The sequence below is a fragment of the Phyllostomus hastatus genome, unplaced genomic scaffold, assembly GCF_019186645.2.
Source record: "Phyllostomus hastatus isolate PE091 unplaced genomic scaffold, TTU_PhHast_1.1 phas_contig_571, whole genome shotgun sequence".
Lineage (NCBI taxonomy): Eukaryota > Metazoa > Chordata > Mammalia > Chiroptera > Phyllostomidae > Phyllostomus > Phyllostomus hastatus.
The window spans coordinates 6682-30122 of NW_025333913.1; the positions used below are offsets into that span (position 1 = coordinate 6682).

At 39.9% G+C, this 23441-nt stretch overlaps 1 pseudogene; it reads right to left on the reverse strand.

Annotated features, from left to right (window-relative positions):
- Positions 1-4665: 4665 nt before the first annotated feature.
- The window catches only part of LOC123824511, a 52720-nt pseudogene continuing 33944 nt past the window's right edge, over positions 4666-23441 (reverse strand).

A 23441-nucleotide genomic window follows, 5' to 3' on the forward strand; every position in this document is an offset into this window, starting at 1 on the left:
AATCTCCTGATTCCCCATGGGAGAACCTATCCATGGATGTGGGTCCTGACACAGGGAGTGAGGCCCACGCCACACAGAATGGTCTTCAACACAGGAAAAACTGAGAAATCAGGTCATCACTAGCATTGAGCATCAAAGCAGAAGAGAGGAAAGAGAATTGCAAATATTTTTTAATTAAGTATGGAAGCAAAAAATTTGGAAGATTTAAAAATATGTTAAGAATGGACCTGTTGAGTAAGATGACATGGTTAGCTAGTTATAGGGAGGTTATGTTAAAGAGAAAGATTCATCAAACAAGATTAGAAATAAAAGTAAGACTTGACTAAAGTTCATGCAATAGGGCGGTGAGACAGAACTGAATGAAAAAAAAATTCAAAGGCTGGGGAAGTTTTAGAAGAAAAAGAAACATGGGAATTGTACTTCCTATGGACTTTAGATAAAGAAAAGCAAAACTTCATAAAACCTAGAACAGGGGGTCATTTTTTGTTTTGGGTGTAGAGTCACTCAAGTAAGGTAGGTTCCTACTCTTCCTCAGAGACTGGTACAGCAGGAAGATTAAAATTCAATGTAATGGGTCCAGTATTTGAGTACATATTCTTTGGTTCTTAACACTGGCCAGAAGCTTTCAAAAACACTTAGGTATGTTTTGAAAGAATAGATAACAAATCAGCCATTACCAAATTATAATTATACTTTCAACAGAATGGTCTAACAAATAGATATCAGAGGCCTGTAGTCAGGACCAAACTGTAGAAAGGTTGCTGACTGTGAGGGAACATTAAGTCCTCTAGTTCATAACACAATTGCCTTCTTCACAGTGGAGGGACCCACAAGTAAATGCCTTTCAGCCAAGAGCCAGTTTGCATCTCCTTCAGTTCCTGCAATTTATAAAGAGGTGTCAGTCCCTAGCAATGTGGGCACTGGGGCAAAATAGCTGAGAGTCCTTGAACAGAGCCAGGATTATATCTCCCAGGATGTGTACTTTTTCATATTTCTGCACTCACATTTTATTACTATTATGTTTTGCTCAAACATCATGTAAAATGAACAAGAGTATTCTCAATCCCATAAGATGGCTGCTGTACTTTACTTTGTCCTGATGAGTTATTGAAATGAAGAGAAACTGACGTTCACCACATAGTTTGCTCTGATGCAGGTTTTCCTATAGAATATAACATGGCTGATTTTTTATTTATTTTTTAATTTTTTTAATGTAATGTTGTTCAGTTATAGTAGTCCTTCCTTTTTCCCCATTGCTGATCCCAGTTCCATCCTCCCCATCTCCCACAGTCATTCACCACCATGTTCCATGCCCATGAATCCTCTATTTGTTTTCCTTTACTTCTCCCTCTCCCATCTTTCCCCCTTTTTCCCCCTTCCCACTCCCCTGTGGTCACAATCATTTCCAACTTTTGTTACAGATCTCTGGTTCTATTTCCCTCCTTCGTTTGTTTTTGTGATTAGGTTACACTTAGAGGTGAGATCATATGGTATTTGTCTTTCACCACCTGGCTTATCTCACTAAGCATAATGCTCTTCAGCTCCATCCATGCTGTCACAAACTACTGTTCATGGTAGTTCGTAGTAGGAGCTCCTTCCTTTTTTCTTCCATGTACCATTTTATTGTATAAATGTACCATGGTTTTTGTCCACTCATTTGCTGGTGGGCATTTAGGCTGTTTCCATCACTTCGCTATTGTCAATAGCACTGCTGTTAACTTTGGGGTGCATAGATTCTTTTGAATTGGTGATTCAGCATTCTTAGGGTCTAGTCCCACGGGTGGGGGCATGTGATTGAAAGGCAGGTCCATTTTTACATTTCTGAGAAATCCTGTACTGTTTTCTACAGTGACCACTCTAGTCTGCATTCCCACCAACATTCTATTAGGGTGCTTCTCTCCACAACCTCTCCAGCATATGTTCTTTGTTGATTTATTAATGATGGGAATTCTGACTGGTGTGAAGTGGTATCTTACTGTGCTTTTTTTTACAGATGTTTATTGTTATTCAGTATAGTTGTCTCCATTTCCGTTCCCACTACTCCCTTCACCCCAGCCATCCCCACCACCCACCCTCGATCCTACCACCCTTTAGCTTTGTCCGTGTGTCATTTATACATGTTCCTGGACAACCCTTCCCCCTGTTCCCCCCATTATCCCATCCCATCTCCCCAGTGGTTACTGTAAGGTTGTTTTTAATTTTAATATCTCTCTAATGTGTACTCATGCCAAGCCCTCTCACATATATCTCTGATCCCTCTGTATGTCTTTCTTGGAGAAGTGTCAGTTCAGATCCTTTTCCCCTTTTCTAATTGGATTGCTTGTCTTCTTGATGTGGAGTTGTGTGGTTTCTTCATATATTTTGGAGATTAATTCCTTGTCTGAAATATGATTGGCAAATGGTTCCCCATACAATTTGTTCCCTTTCCATTTTGTTGTTGTTTTATTTAGGCATGCAGAAGCCTTATAGTTTGATGTAGACCCATTTGTTTATTCTTTCCTTTAAATCCTTTGTCATGAGGGATGTATCAGGGAAATATTGCTGGCTAGAATATCTGAAATTTTCATGCCTAGATTTTCCACTAGGACTTTTATGATGTCATTATTTACATTTCAGCCTTTTATGCATCTTGACTTTATTTTGGTATATGGTGTAATTTGGTGGTCCAGTTTCATTTTTATTCCACATGTACTTATTCAGATCTCCAAAAAAATGGTTAATTAAGAGGTTATTTTTATTTCGTGTTACGTTCCTGCTCCTTGTGTCATATATTAATTGGCCATGTAGACATGGATTTATTTCTGTCCTCTCTATTCTGTTCCACTGGTCTATCTGTCTGTTCTTATGCCAGTACCAGACTGTTTTCATCACAATGGCCTGGTATTATAATTGGGTATCAGGTATTATGATCCCTTCTACCTTCTATGTAGGTTTTTTTTGTTGTTTGTTTGTTTTTTTGGCTCAGAATTGCTGATGCCATTCCGGCCTGTTTATATTTCCATGTACATTTTTGAAATGTTTATTCTATATCTGTGAAATATATCATTGACATTTTCATATGGATTGCATTGAATCTATAGATTGCCTTGGGTAATATGGGCATTTTAATATGATAATTCTTCCAGTCCATGAAAATCATATATGCTTCCAGTTGTTTGAGTCTCCCTTAATGCCTTTCTTCACTGTTGTATAGATCTCTGAGTAGAGGTTTGTACTTCTGTGGTTTAATTTATTCCTTAGTATTTCATTATTTTTGGTTGTTGTTATAGTAAATGGAATATTTTTTTTCTAATTTTTATTTCTGATATTTTATTGTTGGTGAACAAAAATGCCTTTGTTCTCTAAAAACTGACTTTGCATTCTGATATTTTTGTAAATGTGTTAAATCCAGTAGTTTATTGGTGGAGTTCATAGGGTTTTCTATGTACACAATCAAGTCATTTGTGAAGAGTGCCAGATTTACTTCCTTCTGTGCAATTTGGATGCTTTTTATTTCTTCTTCTTGTATGAACACTGTGGCTAGAATTCCAACACTATGTTGGATAAAAATAGTTAAAACATACACCCTTGTCCTTGATCTCAGTGGGAAAGCTTTTGTCCATTGTATTTTCATGTGATCCTCTGTATTTGTGTATTGGTTGTAATTTTACCAATTTCATTTTTGGTTTTATTTATTTGGGGCTCATGTCCTTTTTTGTTGATGATCCTGGTTAAAGGCTTGTTGAAATTGTCTTTTGAAAGAACCAGCTCCTATAGTTATTTATCCTTTGGATTGGTATTTTAGTTTCTATGTCCTTTAATTCTGCTGTGATCTTGATTATTTATTCCTTCTGCTAGGTTTTGGATAAGATGGGAGTTTTAACAGCCACTCAATGTTAGGAAGAGTCAGCATCATACCTCACCTGCATTCTCCCTACTTTTGCATGGTTCTCTGTTCTCCTTGGTTGTTGGACTACCATAGACTCTGGTTTTCTAGCAGTTCTCATTGTTTTTTTTGTTTTAAGATTGCTTGTTATCCTTCTTATGATTGTGTGAGCAGACAACGTGAGTCTATCTTCACGTCTTTTTTAGCCAGAAACACAAAAGTAAGTTTTTTAGTAAGAAGGGCCAAAATAATCACTGATGGGATTATTAATAATACAATAATAATCTGCACCCGCTCTTCCATCTCTCTTAGAAGTATTTTGCAATGGCAAATAAAATTTTCAAAATTCTTTTGTAAAAATTAATGTAAAGTTTAGTATTATGAATTAATAAATCCAACTTATTGAAACAGTTATATTAATGGTTTTTGCATATTTATACCTTTGTCATGGCTGAATAGTTATTTATTTATTTATTTATTTTATAAAATATACTATTATGGTTTATTTCAGGGAGTATCCTCTGCATCAGACTATAGTTTAAAAGCAGTTACATGTGAGCGACTTTAGAAGAATGATGTGCAATCAATAAAAGCCCCCTGACATTTTTCTTTCATGGACTTTCCCTGTATTTCTTCTTAGCAGTACAAGACAGTCCTCAGTTTACATGAACAGCAACTTTAAAACTACCTAAACAGAACACTAGTATATAAATAGCACTAGGCATATACTAAAATAAGTCACAGGCCAATAAGTTCAACTGTGCAGTTGTGAAATATAATATGAAAGAGGCTTTGAAACCTTAAGACTGGGTAATCTGCTGTGTTTTCAACATGTCTTCAACTGCCTGAAGAGAGTATTTGGTTTCCTTCTTACCTGCAAAATGGTAAGCTCTGCTTATTTGACTAGCTGCTGAATTAGCATATTTTATGTTGCACTTTTTGTTTTTGCACTTGCTTTTGAATTAGAAGCAATATGGCTTCTAAAGTCTACACAAATCTCTCGGATTATTGTTGTTCTGTTTCAAGATTTGTGCAAAATAGTTGCTTAGAAGTTCAATGTTTCCAAGTCTACCTAGGGTATATTTAATTTAATTACACTATTAAGAGTATAAGTGGATGTGCCCAAAACTCATCCTAAGGTTCTCCAAACATAAGGTTGCTTTACCAGAGTAACATTCAGTCCTGCAAGTTCATACTAGGCTTCATGTTCTCCCACAAATTTTCAAGACCCTTATTCAGTTCCTGATTGGCCTCCAATCCTTTTCCCCTTGAGCGTTTCAAATATGAATTTAAAGTTTTTCTTTTTAGCCATGTTAATTTGATATTCATGAACAATTGCAACTGTACAGTACAGTATAACTGTACTGCAACTGTACAGTTTCATCTTATCTTTCCATGACCTCAAACTCATGCCACTTGGTTCATTGACTCTGGGACTCCCAGAGAACTCTATTCTCAACTCCTGCAGACAAAACAGTTCCAGGTATCCAGCCACAGATTGGGCTTGTAATCATCGCTTATTCATATATGATCGAAACACATCTGCAAGCTTAGCAACATATTCCTGAATTGATTTCTTGATGGCATTCACAATTTGCTCACTATTTCATGAGATTGCTTTTGTCTATACTGTAATTTCTCTTCAATTTTTCCTGAGACATTGGAAAGCCCTGAGACCTTCACGATATTCTCAGAATGTTAATTAGTTTTAAAATTAAATAATCAGGTCATTGGTTGTATCTCTCTGAATAGATGTCTGTATGTCCACCTTTCTGGAAATAATTAGAATTGGTTTATAAAGATTCCTCAACTTAATTGGCTACATAAATTACAATATAATAAAAGCTAACCCAATTTCTAGCTTATTAATGGCCAATATTTTTTCATAAATAAAATAATGTGGTTTTTTTTTGCTAAATCTATTAAGGGCATATCTAAAGATGAGTCAACAACTTATATAATATTGGTGTGTACTTACAAAATTGAAATACTTTTAATGGACTAATAAGAATGATTGTGGCTGCCATGGAATAGGTTTTATTGTTCACACATTAAAAATATCAAATACTTCTTTAAGAAGAGCAAGAAGCTTCATGAACCATGTGTGCACATGTGGTTTTAAAAAAACTAAATATGTGTAATCAATGAATTGCTTGCCTTTCTCCATACTAATTAATGGAAATATCATACATTCAAAACATTTGTAATTTAAAAATGACGTCTTCAACAGCCTATTTACATAGTATCCAATGCAGTAGATCGAAGAAAAAATAAGAACAAAACAATTAAGGGAATATCTTTAAACCCATAGAAGACTATCCTTTGTTTCTGTGGAGTGGTCTCTGTGACATCATGCCTGGGGTCTGTGCTCTGGGCCCCAGAGGACAGCTAGGGTGGGTGAAGAAAAACCAACAACTGTAGTGAAATTGGAAAGAAATTCTCCCTGCAATAGAATAGTTAGCCTCCCAGGCACTGGAATCTGGGTTGATAAGAAGAAGTACAATAAAAGGTTGAGTCCATACTGTGAATTGTTTGAGGGAACAAGCCTCACCTGAGGGAGGGACATGGAAAGAAATCAGAAGAGAAATTAGAGAGAGAGCAGTGGGTAAAACATTTGAATGACTAAATCCAAGGAAGACCTACCAAAGCTTTCCTGATGGTGGCAAGCCCTCTAAAGAAGAACAAGTTGGGATGCAGTAGACAGAGAAAGACAAAGATCAGTGTTACTACTCACAGGAGTGTCCTCTTGTCCATTCCCATTGTCTACAGCAGTGTCTTGGTGCCCTCCACATGTTTACATGAAGAAGGACGGAGCTCAGATTCTTTGAGCTCATCACCTGCTCCCATTGGTTAACACAGGACCACTGTTTGTCCTCTGAAGGACACAATTGATGCAGACTCTGGCCCGCAGTGCCTAAGTCATTATAGATGAAATGAGATACTCACACAGACTCCGGTATCTGGTGGAGGAAAAGGGACAGAATGGCTTTTCTCTCAAGGGGAGCAAAAGCCTTGGCCCTTGCAGTGACCAGTCTTTATTTGGTTTCTCCACACATTACAGGATGGTCCTCATTTACTATGCACAGGTTTGCTTTAGGTAGTTACCTTTTACAGAAAACAAAGGAGCTGATGCCACTAATCACATCACAGAAGAGGGATCTTTGCAAATGAAAAGGCAAAAGTGGTTGAATTGGTTACACTCATCCTTGGAAGGTTCAGCATGGATTTTAGCAAGTTACCTAGCAGTGAATGACCTCAATTCAGGATGAGGGACTTTTTTAGCAAGAGCAAGACTCAAGGTGGCCTAGGCACATTGTAGGCCTCATTCCCCATGAGAGGACCTATGCATGGGCGTGGACCCTGTGCATCTCTGAGTGGGAGCTGGGCCCACACCACGTGGAATGGTCTCCTACACACAATGTCACCTCCACTGTGGACATGGTACAAATGAGACCAACCCGAGATGACAGTTGTCTGAAATATGACCTTAATGCAATAATAATGACAATGTCTGCTCACATTTTTGAGTGTTTATTGATGCAATGCAAATCTCTTAAGAACTATTCATCTTCAAAAAATTATTATAATACTGAAAAAAATTTATTTAGAATTTAATAACATACGGGAAGACAGGAGGGTCACTCAAATTTTGCATCCAGCACAACAGGCCAACTTCAGTAGATGTGATGGAGTTGGAAACTTCACATCAGTAAAATCCAGCATCTTCCCTCTTCCCAAGGTCGATGGTGAGGCTTCGGTGGTCTTCAGATACCATCATGCACTCATTGATCTTAAGATTCATGCCCCTGAACAACCAGTGGATGAAGAGTGCATTTGTGTTGCAAGTCAGGACCCCAGTGTCCTTATTGTCTGTGACTGTGGTGTTGTAGGCTACAAGGGAGACTGCTAATTCAAGCTCTGTAGAGAAATAAGCAATGTGACTGGCTAAGAATTAGCTTAATATGAGCTTAATATAATAATGAGCTTAATGGGGCCATGTTACTTACTCAGATCTCAGCAACTCACAGCCTGCAGTGAGCTATGTAACAGCCACCAAAGTATGTTCCCAACATTTACAGGCAAACAATTGTGTAAGTTCGGGTGAAATTATGTAAGGAGAGAGCTGCAGCTAGTCTCTAGTCCCATATAACCCCAGTATGATTCCATTCATATTCCCTCAGTCATCTGAGTTAGCAGCTCCAAAAACCCCTTCCCAGCTCATATGTCCTATAACCTCATCATCAGATAGAATTTTTCTCTCATGAGCTTTTATTGATCTTTTTCTAGGACTCTTTTTTCTTCCCCTGACAAATCATCAGGTCCCACATCTTATATCAACTTTTATCCATGTTGGGGAAGGCAGGCTTACCACCATATCCATCCCTGGAGCCAAGGAAGTTTGAGGTAAGCAGAAAAGCATTTAGCTTTTTTAAATAATTTATTAGGCAGTAAAAACTGTTCAATGGAGAAAAGACACTCTTTTCAACAAATGGGTTGCACAACAATATTCACATGTAGACAAGTGACATGGGTTATTGTCTGACAACACACACACACATTCACTCAAAGAGATCAAATTGTAAAGGTTACACCTAAAACTATAAAATACTTAGAGAAAGAATAGGAAGAAACACTATGACATTGATTTGGCAATGATTTCCATAAATCTGACACTAAAAACAACAGTTAAAAAATAGACAATTTGGATTTTGTCAAAATGAAACATTTTTCTTCATCAAAAACACAAGTTGAAAGGTGACCTATGAAATATGAGATAATACTTTGCAAATCATATGGAAAGTAAATGTTAATGTGTAAAATATACAAAAAGTCTTCTACAACTCAACAGTCACCACAAAACCACATATAAACTGACTTAGACATGAAGAAAACACTTCAATAGACATTTCTCCAGAGAATATATGCAACAGGCCAAACATCACAGAAAAAAATGCTCAACACCACTATTATTTATGGATGAAAGTCAAAACTCTCCAGGTTGACTTAGTTGCTTGTGATGTTGGGTGTAGATAACTTTGCTCTGCAGGAAAAAGAGTAAAAATCACCCTGTGTAGTACCTTTCCTTTCTCCAAAAGCTTCTTCAACCACAGTTGACTCCTCTCACATCTCAGTCAACTTGAGTCTTTGAAAGAACCCATGAGGTCTGTGCCTCACTACAAAATGCATGGAAATCTGGGTGCTCAGAGAATGTATGGCCTCCAGCTATATGTGTGGTGGAAAGTACAGATTTTCTCAGGTGTCATTTAAGTATCAGTGTTTGGTTAAGGAAAGATATAAGAGTGGGAGTCAGATTCTGGAATTCTGATTCTTCACAGACCACCTGACAGCCTGGTTGACAAGAAGTGTTTTTTTTCCAGCTGCACAGACTTCTATCAACCAGCTGAAGTATTTCTGTGAGGCATCATTTCCCAGGACACCCCAGAGGCTGGGGTTTGTGCAGAAATAACACATAGCAACCAGGGGCAAGCTGGTGGTCAGTTGACTACTCAGGCCTCTGGACCAAGAGGTATGTCAGGTCTTTCAAGGTGAGTGTAAGCTAAATGAGTCAGGATAGGCCACCTGAGCAGGAGAGCTGTGCAGTAACTCTGATTGTTTCTGCAGGTAATTTGGTTCTAAAGTAAAAATACATTATTTTTCTTATTTTTCTTTTTTCTACTACATGGAACAAAGTGTATTTCTATGAACTACGGATACCTAACACAAAAGGATCCACACAAATTCATTGAGAGAAAATCCCCTGGGCTAATCCCTGATGAGTAAGGACCTTCCAGGAGCATCTTTTTTCCTTAGTTTCTTTCTGGAGATGCTGACTTCTTCTGAACCTTCCTAAGTCACACAGGGCAGTCAGGTATATCCAAGAACATTATCTATCTGTGCTTTCTACACAGAGGCCCACATGATACTGAATTCCATTTTTGCCAGGATGTAGCTCTTGGGCCTGAGCCCCAACTGGTGACAAGCACTGGAGCCTTGTGACTTGGGCACCTGTTAAAGCATTATACACTCAGCCTTTCCCAGGAGACTAACCCCAAGCTAGCACAGGATCACGTGACTCCCTGGAGTCAAGATCCCTGGGACAGTGTTCTGGAGAGTGGTTTCTGAACTGAGCTTGGGAAGAATTTCAGGAGGCCTCTCAGACCATGCTCTGACCTAGTACAACAGGATCATTCTCAGGGTCAAGTTCATAGGCAGGTGCTCAGAATGCTTAACTGAGACAAGTCTCACTCTTCTGCCTTCCTTCCATCTTAGTATACTCCTGTCTGCATTGACTGTCTGCAGGGCTGGAATTTGGGAGGGAACTGAGATATTAGGAAGTTTTTCTACACTCTGTGTATTCCTGCATTAAATTTCAAATCCCAACCTGAAACAAAATGCAGAGGGGAATGCAGGGATATCCAGGATTATCTTTCCTGTGTGAGAAGCAGAAATCACTTCAACCAACACCCACAGAACAGAGAGCAATCACTCACCATATACAGTAAGCCTTTCAAGCCTTCCAAATCCCTTTTCTTTTTTTATTGAATATGTAAGGTAGACTGCTCTGGTGTACATTCCTGCATCATCTTCGGGACCTTCTTTATCAGAAAGGACCCATCTTGTTTTATTTGCACTTGTCCAAATGCAGGACATTTTAAATACACTCTTCACTTTTCTGTAAGAAATGCAATTATATTATTTTTGTTCATGCCTTCCCCCTTGTACCACTGGAGGCCTGAAACATTGGGAGGCTTATTGCAAATATGTAGAAACAATTCCTTTTCTTCAGCAGTATAGGTTGATAAAATAGTTTTTTGAGCTGTGGTGGGGTAACACCAGAAGTTGAAGAGTGGAACTAGAAAATAAGAAAAAAAAATGATGTTTTTCTGAAAGCATTGTGATTGAAAAACGAGGCCCTGAATCCAGAGCAGGTCTCTTTAACTCTCATCCTTTGTCTGTGTGTGTGTGTCTCCCATGGTCAGTCAATAGCATGACCTCCATTACTTGAGCACCTCTGGAACTCATCTTCTCAGCTTCAAATACTCTTTCCGAGGTGTTTTTTGTTCTTGCCCTCACTGTGCTTAGACTCTTTCTGACACTCAGGGGCATTTTGAAATCACCTTTCATGACTACCTTCTCTAAAGTTCCTCTGTCTGCACTTTTTGATCACACCCTGCTCTGCATTTTTCATGGCTCTTATAGGTACCTGACATCACACCTACCTCCTTCCTTTTGACTTTCTCCTCCATAGAACAGGAGCACCATGAAAGCAGGGCCACATTTGATCTTCTACCTGCAGTAACTTCAAGAGGCTGCAAGTACTTGGAGTTGAATGAATGAGCAATTCCAGGCTTGTACCTTCTAGGGTGCATTCAACCATTTCTGAGGTTGGTGGTAAAGAAAATGTCAAGCAGCCCTGGATAAGGTTTTTTTCTAGTGTTTCATGACATAAATCAGTATTATTAGCAGTTTTTATAATTCAATACTCAATGATGAACAATAGGAAATAAATTACAATTGAGGTTTTCCTGCCTCTCACCACTTCCAGATTATGAAATTTTCCTCTTGTTGAGCCTGCTTCCCCATCCTGCTCTGCTCCTTTGTCCTTCACCCTCATTTCCAAACAGAAGCCTTCCCTCTTCTCTCCCAGCACTGGCCTCTTCAGGAGATCCAGGCCAGTCTCTGTGTCAGAACCTCAGTCTACCCCAAGGAATTGTCCCTAATTACCAGCCACCAGGATCCTTTGCCAGTGGACAAGTCCTCTTTGGGTAGAGACTGATAGAGACCCCATGATGTCTGCTGTCTTCTCTGTGGCTGTGTCTTTGACAGAAACTTGAGGTTCGGTGAGGCTCACAGGCACGTTTGTCCAGAATGGTGCAGTCTGCTGTGAGTCCTCCCTGTGTGCTGAGCTTTACTCTGGGGTATGTTTACTATCCTTGTCATATGAGCTTGGGGCCGCGTCTGTGCACCGGACCCTCCCACTCCATGCCTTCATTCTGCCACCCTTGTCCCTTCTACCAGTACTGCCCTTCTATAATTTGGTTCCCTGGAAACTCCTGAGGTCTCTTAACATCACAGAGATGTACACATGCATATAAACACTCACAAATATTCACTATCAGGCTGAGTTTGGAAAAGCAGAAGCCAGGCTTGGAGGATTTGGGTCATTCTCCACAGCTCCCTATATTGTGCACATTGGCCTTTCCCATCGTTTCTTTCTAATACATTTGAATTTTCCCCTCACAGCAGAAGTTCTCAAGCTAAGACAGAAAAACGTAGCCATGGCTGGTGGAGCTCAGTGGATTGAGTGCAGGCTGTGAACCAAAGTGTTGCTGATGCAATTCCCAGGCAGGGCACATGCCTGGGATGCAGGCAAGGTCCCCCAGTGGGGGCCACATGAGAGGCAACCACACGCTGATGTTTTCCTCTTCTTCTCTCTCCCTCCCTCTCTTTCTTAAAGTAAATAAATACAATCTTTATAGGAAAAGGAAAAACCTATCACAGGTATGTCACCATTGCCAACCCTGCTATGCATCAGATCACCTGTGAAGCTTCAGAAACAACAGAATGCCCAGATGACACCTTAAAAATGCAGCTTCAGCAGCTGTGCCACTAATGTGGGTGCCTATGCAAAATGAGATATTTTTCCCCCATTTTTATTTTTATTTTAATCATTGTTCAAGTACAGTTTTCTACCTTTTACTCCCAATCCAGCCCACCCACCCAACCCTCCCCTCTCCCCCCCATTACCACCCTTCCCCTAGCTTTTGTCCATTTGTCCTTTAAATTTGTTCCTGTAAACCCTTCCCATTGTCCCCTGAAATTCCCTCTTCTCTCCCCTGTGGTCACTGTCAGCCTGTCCTCTATTTCACTGTCTTTGGTTATATCTTCTTTGTTTACTTGTTTTCTTGTTTAGGTTCCTCTTAAAGGCGAGTTCATGTGGTATTTGTCTTTCACTGTCTGGCTTGTTTCGCTTAGCATAATGCTTTCCAGCTCCATCCAAGCTGTTGCAAAGAGTAGCAGCTCCTTTCTTTCTGCTGCGTAGAATTCCATTGTGTAAATGTGCCATAGTTTTTGGATCCATTCATTTACTGATGGGCATCTAGGTTGCTTCCAACACCTAGCTATTGTAAATTGTGCTGCTATGAACACTGGGGTGCATAGGATCTTTTGGATTGGTATTTTAGTATTCTTAGAATATAGCTGCAGCAGTGGAATTGGTGTGTCAAAAGGCAGATCCATTTTGAGTTTTCTGAGGATGTTTTATACTGCTTTCCATAGTGGTTGTACCAGTCTGCAATCCCACCAACAGTGCACTAAGGACCCCTTTTCTCCGCAACCTCTCCAACACTTGTTGTTTGTTGCTTTGTTTATGATGGCCATTCTAACTGGTGTGAAGTGGTATCTCATTCTGGTTTGAATTTGCATCTCACTGATAGCTAGTGATATTGAACAACGTTTCATGTGTCTTTGGATTTTCTGTATGTCCTCCGTGGAGATGTGTCTTTTCAAGTCCTTTGTCCTTTTTTTAATTGGATTCCTTGTCTTCTTAGAGTGGAGTCATGTAAGTTCTTTATATATTTTGGAGATTAAACCCTTGTCTGAGGTATCATTGGCAAATATGTTTTCCCATACAGTTGGTTCTTTTTCTATTTTGATACTGTTTTCTTTAGCTGAGCAGAAACTTCTAATTTTGATGAGGTCCCATTTGTTTATTCTTTCCTTTATGTTCCTTACTCTAGGGGACATGTCAGTAAAAAAGTATCTGTGTGAAATACCTGAGATTTTCCTACCTAGGTTCTCTTCTAGGACTTTAATGGTGTCACATTTTATATTTAAGTCTTTTATCCACCTTGAATTTATTTTTTTATAAAGTATAAGTTGGTGCTCGAGTTTCATTTTTTTGCACAGGCTGTCCAGTTCTCTCAACACCATTTGTTTAAGAGGCTATTTTTATTTCATTTTATGTTGCTGCCTGCTTTGTCAAATATTAATTGACTGTTGAGACTTGCATTTATTTCTGGGCTCTCTGTTCTGTTCCATTGGTCCATGCGCCTGTTTTTATGCCAGTCCCTGGCTCTTTTGATTACAGTAGCCATGTAGTATAGTTTAATGTCAGGTATTGTGACCCCTCCTATTTTACTCTTCTTTCTCAAAATTGCAGCAGCTATTTGGGGTCGTTTATGATTCCATATAAATTTTTGAAGTGTTTGTTCTATGTCTGTGAAATAAGCCATTGGTACTTTAATAGGAATTGAATTGAATGTGTAAGTTGCTTTGGGTAGTATGGACATTTTGATTATATTAATCCTTCCAATCCATGAACACGGTGTACGTTTCCATTTGTTTGTCTTCCTTGATTTCTTTCCTCAGTGTTATGTAGTCTTCTAAATACAGGTCTATTACCTCTTTGGTTAGTTCTGTTTATTCCTAGATATTAAAATGAGATCTCTTGACACAAAGATACAAACACTTTTCCTGCTCTCCTGTGCACAGGGAAAGACTCCAGATTCTGTTAAACTGCAAATTCCGAAATGGCAGCGGTGTAGTGGATCAGAGACTCTACATGTAATAAGCTCTCAGGAGAGATTGCTCTTACTGATCTGTAGGGTACATTTGCAATGCCACGGCTGATAAGCACTCATATATCCCTGAGAGGATCGCCTACTTATGCCCCCATTGGCCTATGTGGTGACTTGGTCTTGGGTCTGTCTTCACCTTAGAAAGATACCCAAATATCATCAAAATGGGGACATTGAAGATTATTTCTGCTTGAAGCACAGCAACCCAGCTGGCATCCAGTCTTCTTCATGTTCTCAACTGCTTCATGTAGGTTTTATTCCTCCCAGTGGGAAGGTCAGAGACATGAATTTAAGGATGAGAAGAGGACAAGCATGGTGATAATAGTATCAAAGCCCTGCCTTCTATCTCAGGCTGTCAGCAGACTGGCTCTTGCTTCCAGGAAGAAAGACTCAAGAACAGAATTCTCAGTAGCACATGCAGTTTTGGGGTGTGCAGTAGGAGAAGTCCTGAGTGTCCCAGGAAGAAAACACTGTGGTGAAAAGTCAGGTGACTCTGAGCTTACTGTTCCTTACAGGGCAATTTTAGATAGACCATTCCTCTCCATGTCTATTTGTTTGACCTGTCCTTGTACTGCTGGCTGCTGGGACCATCACTGATTTCTACCTGAGAAGCTTTCTGGTGGCCAACTCACCTTGCCATGGATGATGCCAGGCATAGTGGACAGAACAACACAGAACCCTCTGAGAGACTAGGTGCTCCCAGGCCTTGTCAAAGTAAAAAACGTCCAAAATCTGAAGCAATGTGGTGAATTTTTCTGAGCAAAACTGACCACATATGCCTTGGAGAAGGGACTCAGATCCTTGGAAGAAGGACAGTTTTGCAGCTTATTTTGTACATTATAATCAAAGTACAAAGTGAAAGCATTGCATAGAATCCATTAGGAGGTGAGAGATAACATAGCAGGGAAATCTCCAGAACAGGAAAAAAGAGCAAAAGGGAGACATATATTTTTTCACATTGATGAATACAAGATAATTACCTTTTATAGGACACAGAGAAGGTGTGCAGGGGACCAGATAACATAAACAGTCTGTGGTTTCATACACTTATTCCAGACTCTGGGCCTTCAAATTATCCAGCAAAAGAAATCACTCTAATGTGTCAAAGTTATCCTATCCAGGATGGACACCCCCCAACTAAAAAATAAAAAAAATGAAAAAATAAAGAAAAAAAAAAGATCAGGGCCCACTCAAGCTAAAGACTGATGCTTCCTAAGGCAAATATAGGCTTGGGATGTGACAACTTGCCATTCCCTGCCCAGCTAGAAATTTCTGATCAGAATATTTTTGAGGATTGTCAGGCCTGCCACGTGGCCCCCTGAGCTTCTCAGGTTTGCTGCACAGCCCGTTTTTGTTAACAGTCTCTGGAAGTATCAGGTGGGACAGAAAAGTCAAGAGGGAGGGCCCAAGAAAAGCCTGTTTAAGCATGGGATGAAAATCAACCTCTTCTGTCTTCTTAGCCAAAAGCAGGTTCCTGTGTCTATTTCCTGGGTGCCTCAATGTTTCCGCCTACAGGGCAGAAATAGAACAGCAGCCAATGTCAGGGGCTTTCCAGGGACCCTGATCAGTGCAAGGAGAGCCCAGTGAAAAAGCAGGCATTATATTATTGAAACTACTGTGAGTCCAGTGTCAGGAGAACAGTCCCACCAGGGGGATGTGCTCTTTCAGATAGAGCTCTCTGTTTTCAAATGTTCAACAGAAGGGCCTGTTGAAGGTTCTCCTGAGGCTTGGAGAGGGTGCTAGCCTTGAGGTTTGATCCCCAAAATGTCCTGTGTGTCCTCCATCACTCCATTGAGGTGAAGTGTATGAGTCATTTCTGTCTCTCTGTGTGTCCACAGGGCCTAGGAGCTAGAGCATCTCCATGTAAATATTCAACCAGGGCCCTGTGTATTGTCAGGAGAAGAGAGGTTCTTGTAGAAACCTTACCACCTCTGAGATAGAAGCAACTACAGACGCTGGGTTCTCCTGTCCCATTCTGCACAGAAAGTTCCCTTTGTTCCCCAGGACATCATGACCTAGACAGATGTCTTCACAAACCACAGGCATGTGTCCCACAGCCCAAGAATTTTGAGAATGAAAAGTCTTCCCTGATTCTTCTAAGGTCAGGGTATGTTCTTTCCTCCCCGGAAATAACTCTTCCAAGGGTCGAGGATCCTGAGTTTCTGTCAGGGCATGTGTCTGTGAAAACAGGAAAAACCTAAGCCCTGGGTGATGAGATATATCCCAGAAGGTGGGCCTGTGGAGGGCTGAGATTTTGGAGGAATAATATGCATACCAGCATGTCACTGTGAGGAGGATCCTTTCATTCCTCCTGAATGCATGAGAAGTAAAAGCCTGATCCAAGGATGTCCCCAAGGAGGCAGTGGCTTCCTCTCATGCTGACACCAAGTATTTCAGTTTTAAGAAACTTAATGTGATTACAAGTGTCACACAGAGTGACAGGCTTCCTTTGTGCAGTTTCCCTTAATGACTTAACGTGTGTTTGCAGAGCATCTGTCATGTGTCAGGCTCTTAGCTGGATCTTGGAAACTCAAAAGAGAATAAGACACATGTGGGCCCTGTGCTTATTGATTTTACCTTGTAATAGGAACCAGCTTTGAGATAAATCATGGCTCTAAAGAATTATCCATAAACAAGTGAAGGGTCATAAAGGACAACTTCTGGATCATTTGCATTTACCTGAATCTCACCTGGTCTGAGGATCACAGAGAGCACTTCTGAGAAAAGACTCTTGGATCATACCCGAAGAGTTAGTGGCCATTTTCTACTTGATAAACAAAGTGTGTTTAAAAAAGAAAAAGTTTCCTGGACAGGACTGAGCTTTGGTGGGCTGACCCTTGGCTGGATGCAGGAGTGGACCCAGTCCACATGGGGAGCCGGACCACTTAGGGAGACTGTGGAATGATTGATACTGGCGAGGCTGGTCCCTGCTGGGCTGTGGCTGCTGCTGATTCAGGGAGATCAGCAATGCCCAGAAAGGCTTCAGCCTGCAGAGTAATTCTGCTGCCTCCTGCTGGACACACAGAAAAATGGGCAAGAAAATGTCATGTTGCTGTTAGGTATTTCTCTGTTTGGTTTTGTACTTTCCATTCAGCTTATACCTTAGGTGATTTTTAATTTATGTCTGGATAATTTAACATATTTATTGATTTGTAGTTGAATATCCCAATCTTAACATATTGAAAGTATGCAATTTATTTAGTGTTTTCAGATGCATGTACTGGGGAAGTTGTACAATGAAAATAAAGGTCATGCCCCTTACTATTAAAGTCTCTCATGCCCTCTTGCAATTTCTTTTTTCTTCTCCTCTCCACCTCCTTTTCTACTGTTAAAGAAACTTTTATTGACTATTTTTTATTATAAATTCTCTTGCCTTTCTGGAATTTGCAAATTTTTATTATAAAGTATATAAATGTAGGCTGAGGTTGGCTCCTTGATGCAACAAAACTATTTTGACATAATTCTTTCTCTTTATTCTCTAGTTATATCTCATTCCAGAGATACGTAAATCTTATCTATATACCCATTTAATGACATTTGTGTTGTTTCCCATTTAGGACAATTAAATTAAACCTGTCATGAATATGATTGTAGAAGAGCCTTTATTACAAAGAATGGTGCTTGTAAACCCATTAATAGATAGAGGAATGAAAGTTAGGAAGCTGCCACTGGAAGTCTGGTCACAAGGTCGCACTGCCACAGCCTCACTCAGAGCTAAACAAACAGCTGCTTCTTTACATAAAGCTGTGCCTGCCACAGCCAACCCATCAGTCAACACAAAAGCAGAAATAATGGTCATTTTCCCTTCCAGCTTCCAAATTATGAACCAGTGTACCTCAGAGGCTGAATTTAGTTCACATCCGGATTCTCAATCACTGGAAGTAGGAGAAAGGCTGAGTTTAAACTTCCAATCCTGCTGATATAAAAGGAAACCTAAAAAAAAAAAAAAGATTAAGCATAAATGCCTAGTACCAGTAGAAAATACACAGAATGTCTGAGTCTACTTGCAGGCTATGCAAATCTGGGACTGACCCCACCCAAGAAGCCTCAACTCTCTTATGTGATATCAGAGAAAAATGCTTGATTTTCTTTTCTGGATTTTAGAAGAGCATCTAAATCATTTGAAATGATCTGAGGGATCAGAGTGATAAGACTGTCTTTTGTTGTGGTAAGGCAACTCTTGGCAGGCCTCTGGAGAGTTGCAGTTAGAGCAGGTCACCAAAAAGACACAAGTTCTACCAAAACGCTTGGAAGTTCACACTGTTAATGTAAGAGATGTTTCAACCTGAAGAGTATTTTTGTGAATCTACTTGGTCCAAACATGATGATGATTATGAGGAAGAAAAGTCTCAATGCACTGAAATAATGTTCTGAAGAATGGCAATTTTGCAACATATTTTATACAGGATTGTAACATTCAGGGGCCTAAGGGGTTACATGAAATCCATTGGCAATAGATTAAGGAGTTGGGAGAAAGCAAAATGTAGAAATCTCTGTGATTGGTAAAAACTAGAACAAATGGACACATGCATTTTTTAGGTTGGTTGGTACAGTAAAGGTAGTAGTAAAAACTTAACACTGAAATAGAGAACAGGCTGACAGTGATGAGAGAGAAGAGAGGAGGGAATTTCAGGGGAAAGGGGGAAGGGTTTGCAGGAACAAGTATAAAGGACATATCGACAAAAACAAGGGGGGCGTGGGAAATCAGAGGCAAGTGGGGATGGCTGGGGGGATGGGCTGGGATGGGAGTAAAAGACAGAAAACTATACTTAAACAACAATTAAAATAAAAATATAATAATAAAAATAAAAATAAATTTATTGATTTATTTAAAAAATGATTAACACAATAACAACAGAAAGGAGAAGGTATGTGGTCTCTGCTATGGTGCATGGAGAGGTGTGAGAAAAATAAAATTACCCTGACATTTTAAAGGTAAGTTATGGTAGAGGGAAAGACAATAAACACCCTCAGTTAAAATAAAGACTGAGCTTTATCAGGAAAGATACCAGCCTAGGACAGGACTACCCACCATGACTCACTTTGGTTAAAAATTTTAATTCTGACCATCCTCTGTGGTCACCTCAGGTCTTTGAGTTTGTAAGTCCCACCATGCAGGCCTCTCCTGATCTTGTCACGTTTAGTGTGTGGTCCCTTTTTTGTCCACACTGACCTTTTTGATTACAAATCAACCTACAGAACACATAGGTGAGCAATCTCTTGGTCAGATAATAATGTCTAAAGTACGAGGAAGGGATTCTTAGGAAGTCTTAGTTGCAGCATTTGTCTTTCTGAATGATAAATCATTGGTGACGCTGCAAAACCTTCACCTTGGATGGAAGTCAAAGCTGAATGTTCTCAAAACACAAAAGCAGGTAAATGGGAGGCAGTCGGTATGACATGGTCTTTAAAAGAAGAACACTCTGGATCATTTTGAACCTACAAGCTTTCATGATCTGTCTCATTTCTCTGTATTTTGCATTTGTATTAAATTTACTTATAGATTAAGGGCACACTATGAACTAATCCAGTTTTAATCATCTGACCTTGGAGTGGAATGTTACTTACTATGACCCACCTGTTATACATTATTTGTTATTTAATCTTAGTGTGAGCTTTGCTCATTGTACACTTGGGAGCTATAAACCCATGCTTTTTTTGTGTATCAGGCTGTAAAAACAGAATGCTGTAAATTTCATTACCACCAAATTATGCACGGGTTCGGAGGACAGTAAAGGTTTCATAAGAAAGTGTCCTGTATAAGAAAGACAAATACCATATGACTTCACTCTTATGTGGGATTTAATGAAAAACTGGAAGTAACAAATCAAACAGAAACAGACTCATAGATGGAGAACAGATGACAGGCAGTTTGGTGGGGGGTGGTGAGGTTAGGGGATGGAGGGATTGAGCAAAAAGGAAAAAGGCTCAGAGACATTGGCAACAGTGTGGTGATTGCTAGGAGGTGGGTGGTAAAAAGGAAATAATTGATAATGGAAAAATATAATAAAATTGAATAAAAAATTAGCAGCCATCCGTTTTCGCTTTTGTCTGGGTTTTCAACTCATTGTTAACCTGGTTTCCCTGAACTCTTAACATGTAGGTTCACATGGAGGATTTAAAACAATAGCTCTAATAAATTCCAACCTTTTACCTTAGAACAGGGACATCCAGAATTCTGAGAAAAACTCCCACAAACCCATCTGACACAATTCTAGGAGTTGGTGAAGAAGAGTGGGTCTCCTGCTAGGACCTACCAACATGACCCTGGATGGGCTTGTCTGAAATCTTGCCACACTGTGCCAAGTAAATGTCAAAGTAAGAAATGTTTAAACATGTGGAGAAGTTTTAGAAGTTAATTTGAAAATGTAAACAATATCTCAAGATATTGAAAAAATACTCCAAAAAATGGCAATTTTCCACCTTATTTTATATATTACAATCAAAGGGGAAAACATAGGGGTTACAAAAACTTATTGGTGATGAATTACAGATTTGGGAGAAGGAAAATAAGTGAAATCTGGGATAGGACAGAAGTTAGAATAAATAGATAAAGTTTTACATTGATGAGTAAAGGATAGTAGCAGATAAATAATATCATAAAAATAACAATGAAAAAAGCATTTTTCTCTCTGTTCTGATGCAATAAGAGGACAGAAAGAAAGATACAGTTCTGACAATTTAGAGTTATATTATCAAGGATGCAAAAGACTGTTGGGAACCGCCCTGACTGGTATTAGAAGCTGAAACCCCCGCCTAGCTAAGGCTAAGGGAACGCCCTTGGAACCGTGAGCCGGCAAGGAGACAAAGGCTTATCTCCCTGGCAGTAATGCTGTTTCTGCTGCTGAACCCCCAAAAAGCTTGGTCGGTTAGCCAAAGACGGGTAAGATTCCCCACGGGGGAACAACCCAAGCCAGGCACGATCACTTTGGGAGGCCCCCCCAAAAGAAGGACTTGGGGGGCTGCAGCAAAAGGGGGTGATGGACCCTCACTCCTCGGCTTTGACAAAGTCTGAGTTCTCAGCGTCCGGAAGAAAATCTCCTTATCTCTCGGTGGCCTTAGTTCCCGCGCTCCACCTAAGCCTGAAACAATGACGGGGAAGTACAGCTCGGTACTGGGAAGTGCGGATTTCCCGGGGTGATCAGGCCTAAGAAAGAACATGTAAATTACTGTGAAACCTTCTTTGTTCAAGAATGCTCTCAGTTGAATGAGGAGGGTCTTAGGAGGAAGCTAGTTTGTTCCTCAGCCTTACAGCTCTTTGACCCCCAACTCAATAGACCGGCAGAGTTCTTTGTTTTCTATATTCCTTACTTCCCCTAATGAGTATTGTACGTTACCTGAGTTATTATGCAAAATGAGCCTAATAAAAGCAGGTATGGACGGTGGATCGGTGCGCTCCCCACTAGGGGGGGTGGCCATTTCGTCCCTACTTCCCCACAGAAACTAGTTTGTCTCTGTGCATGTTTTTTCTCGCGTGTTTATCGTCGAGCCATCCACAGCGTTCCGTGGTCACTGCTGGCTGGTGACCCACGCGCAACAAAAGACACCATATAAAATGAAGATCGACATTCTTTTAAATAACCAAACCTAGACTAAAACATAAACACCTGTCTCGATTCAGTTTCAGTTAGAGAGTTGTCATTTCAGATCAGTCTGCGTGGTTACTTTAGGTCTCTGGGTTCATAATACTCACCATACAGGCTTCCACTGAGGTTTTCAGGGTTAGTATGTGTCTTTTCTTTTATTCATATATCCCAATCCTACAAAATCTTTGAAAGGAAGAGTAGCTAAAAAGAATTAAAAATTGCCAACTATTTAATTAAACATACCAACATAAGGAACCCTCCCAAAACAAACAAACAAACAAACAAAGCATAGCCTCGACATAAGAATCAGAGAGGTTCTGAGAGGGGGTGGAATGCAGGGAAGATACGGAGGCTTCATCACTATCACCCAGTGTCAAGCCCAGGGTGTCTCTCCCATGCAGCTGCTCCTGACTTGTGTCCTTAAAATAGACCATTAATAGTAAGTAAAGTCTTTTCTACATTCTGTGTGTCTTCCTACAAATTTATAACACATGAGGGGGTAATGAAAAATCCCAAATTTGTACTTGATTAGGCAGGAATGTGAGTAGCCGAGGTACTCACTTGCAATTGGCATCAGCAGTAAAGACAGTCTTGTGTAACTAAGCCTTGAACCTGTGGGGTCTGTATGCACTCTGGGTACTCAGAGTCAGAACTACATGGAATTTCAGGGCATGGCTTTGGATAATTGATTGTTGATGGAAGATAAAAACCCTTTATTTCATATGGGAAGAAAACCTGGTTGGTGTGAGGCTAGAATTGATTGGCTGCATATAATGTGCCCATATCCGATGCTCACGGAATTTGATATTTTATGTTCACTTTCCTCTCTCCCTAAGACCTCCCACAGCTTAAGAAGCTGAATTTACTTCTTTCCTTTCTCTATTTTCACAGAGCAAGCCCTGAGTCAGTGTGCCCACCCCCAGGAGGAATGGAAGTACAGGCCTGAAAACCTACACAGACTGTTGTCTACCCTGAAGTGGGGCTATTTATCTGATGCCTAAAGAACTAAAACATTGACAGCAGGTGGTAGTGAAAGGAAAAAAATACTGTAGGAGTATTTCAGAGGAAACATTGAAAGGAGAATAAGCAGCTAATGCTCTCAAACTGGAACTGCCCAGTAACTTAAATTTAAGGACTTTTAAGGGAAAGATTAAAAATCATTATTAGGGATTTCAAAGTCATGTCCTCTGAGAATTGTTCAGTTATTATATGTTTTTTAAAGAAAATTTAGAGCATTTTTAAAAATATTTTATTTATTTATTTTTAGAGAGATGGAAAGGGAAGGAGAAAGAGAAGGAGAGAAACTACAATGTGTGGTTGCCTCTTCCTCACCCCATACTGGGGATATGGCCCACAATCCACACATATGCCCTGGCTGGGATTAAACCTGTGACACTTTGCTTAGTAGTC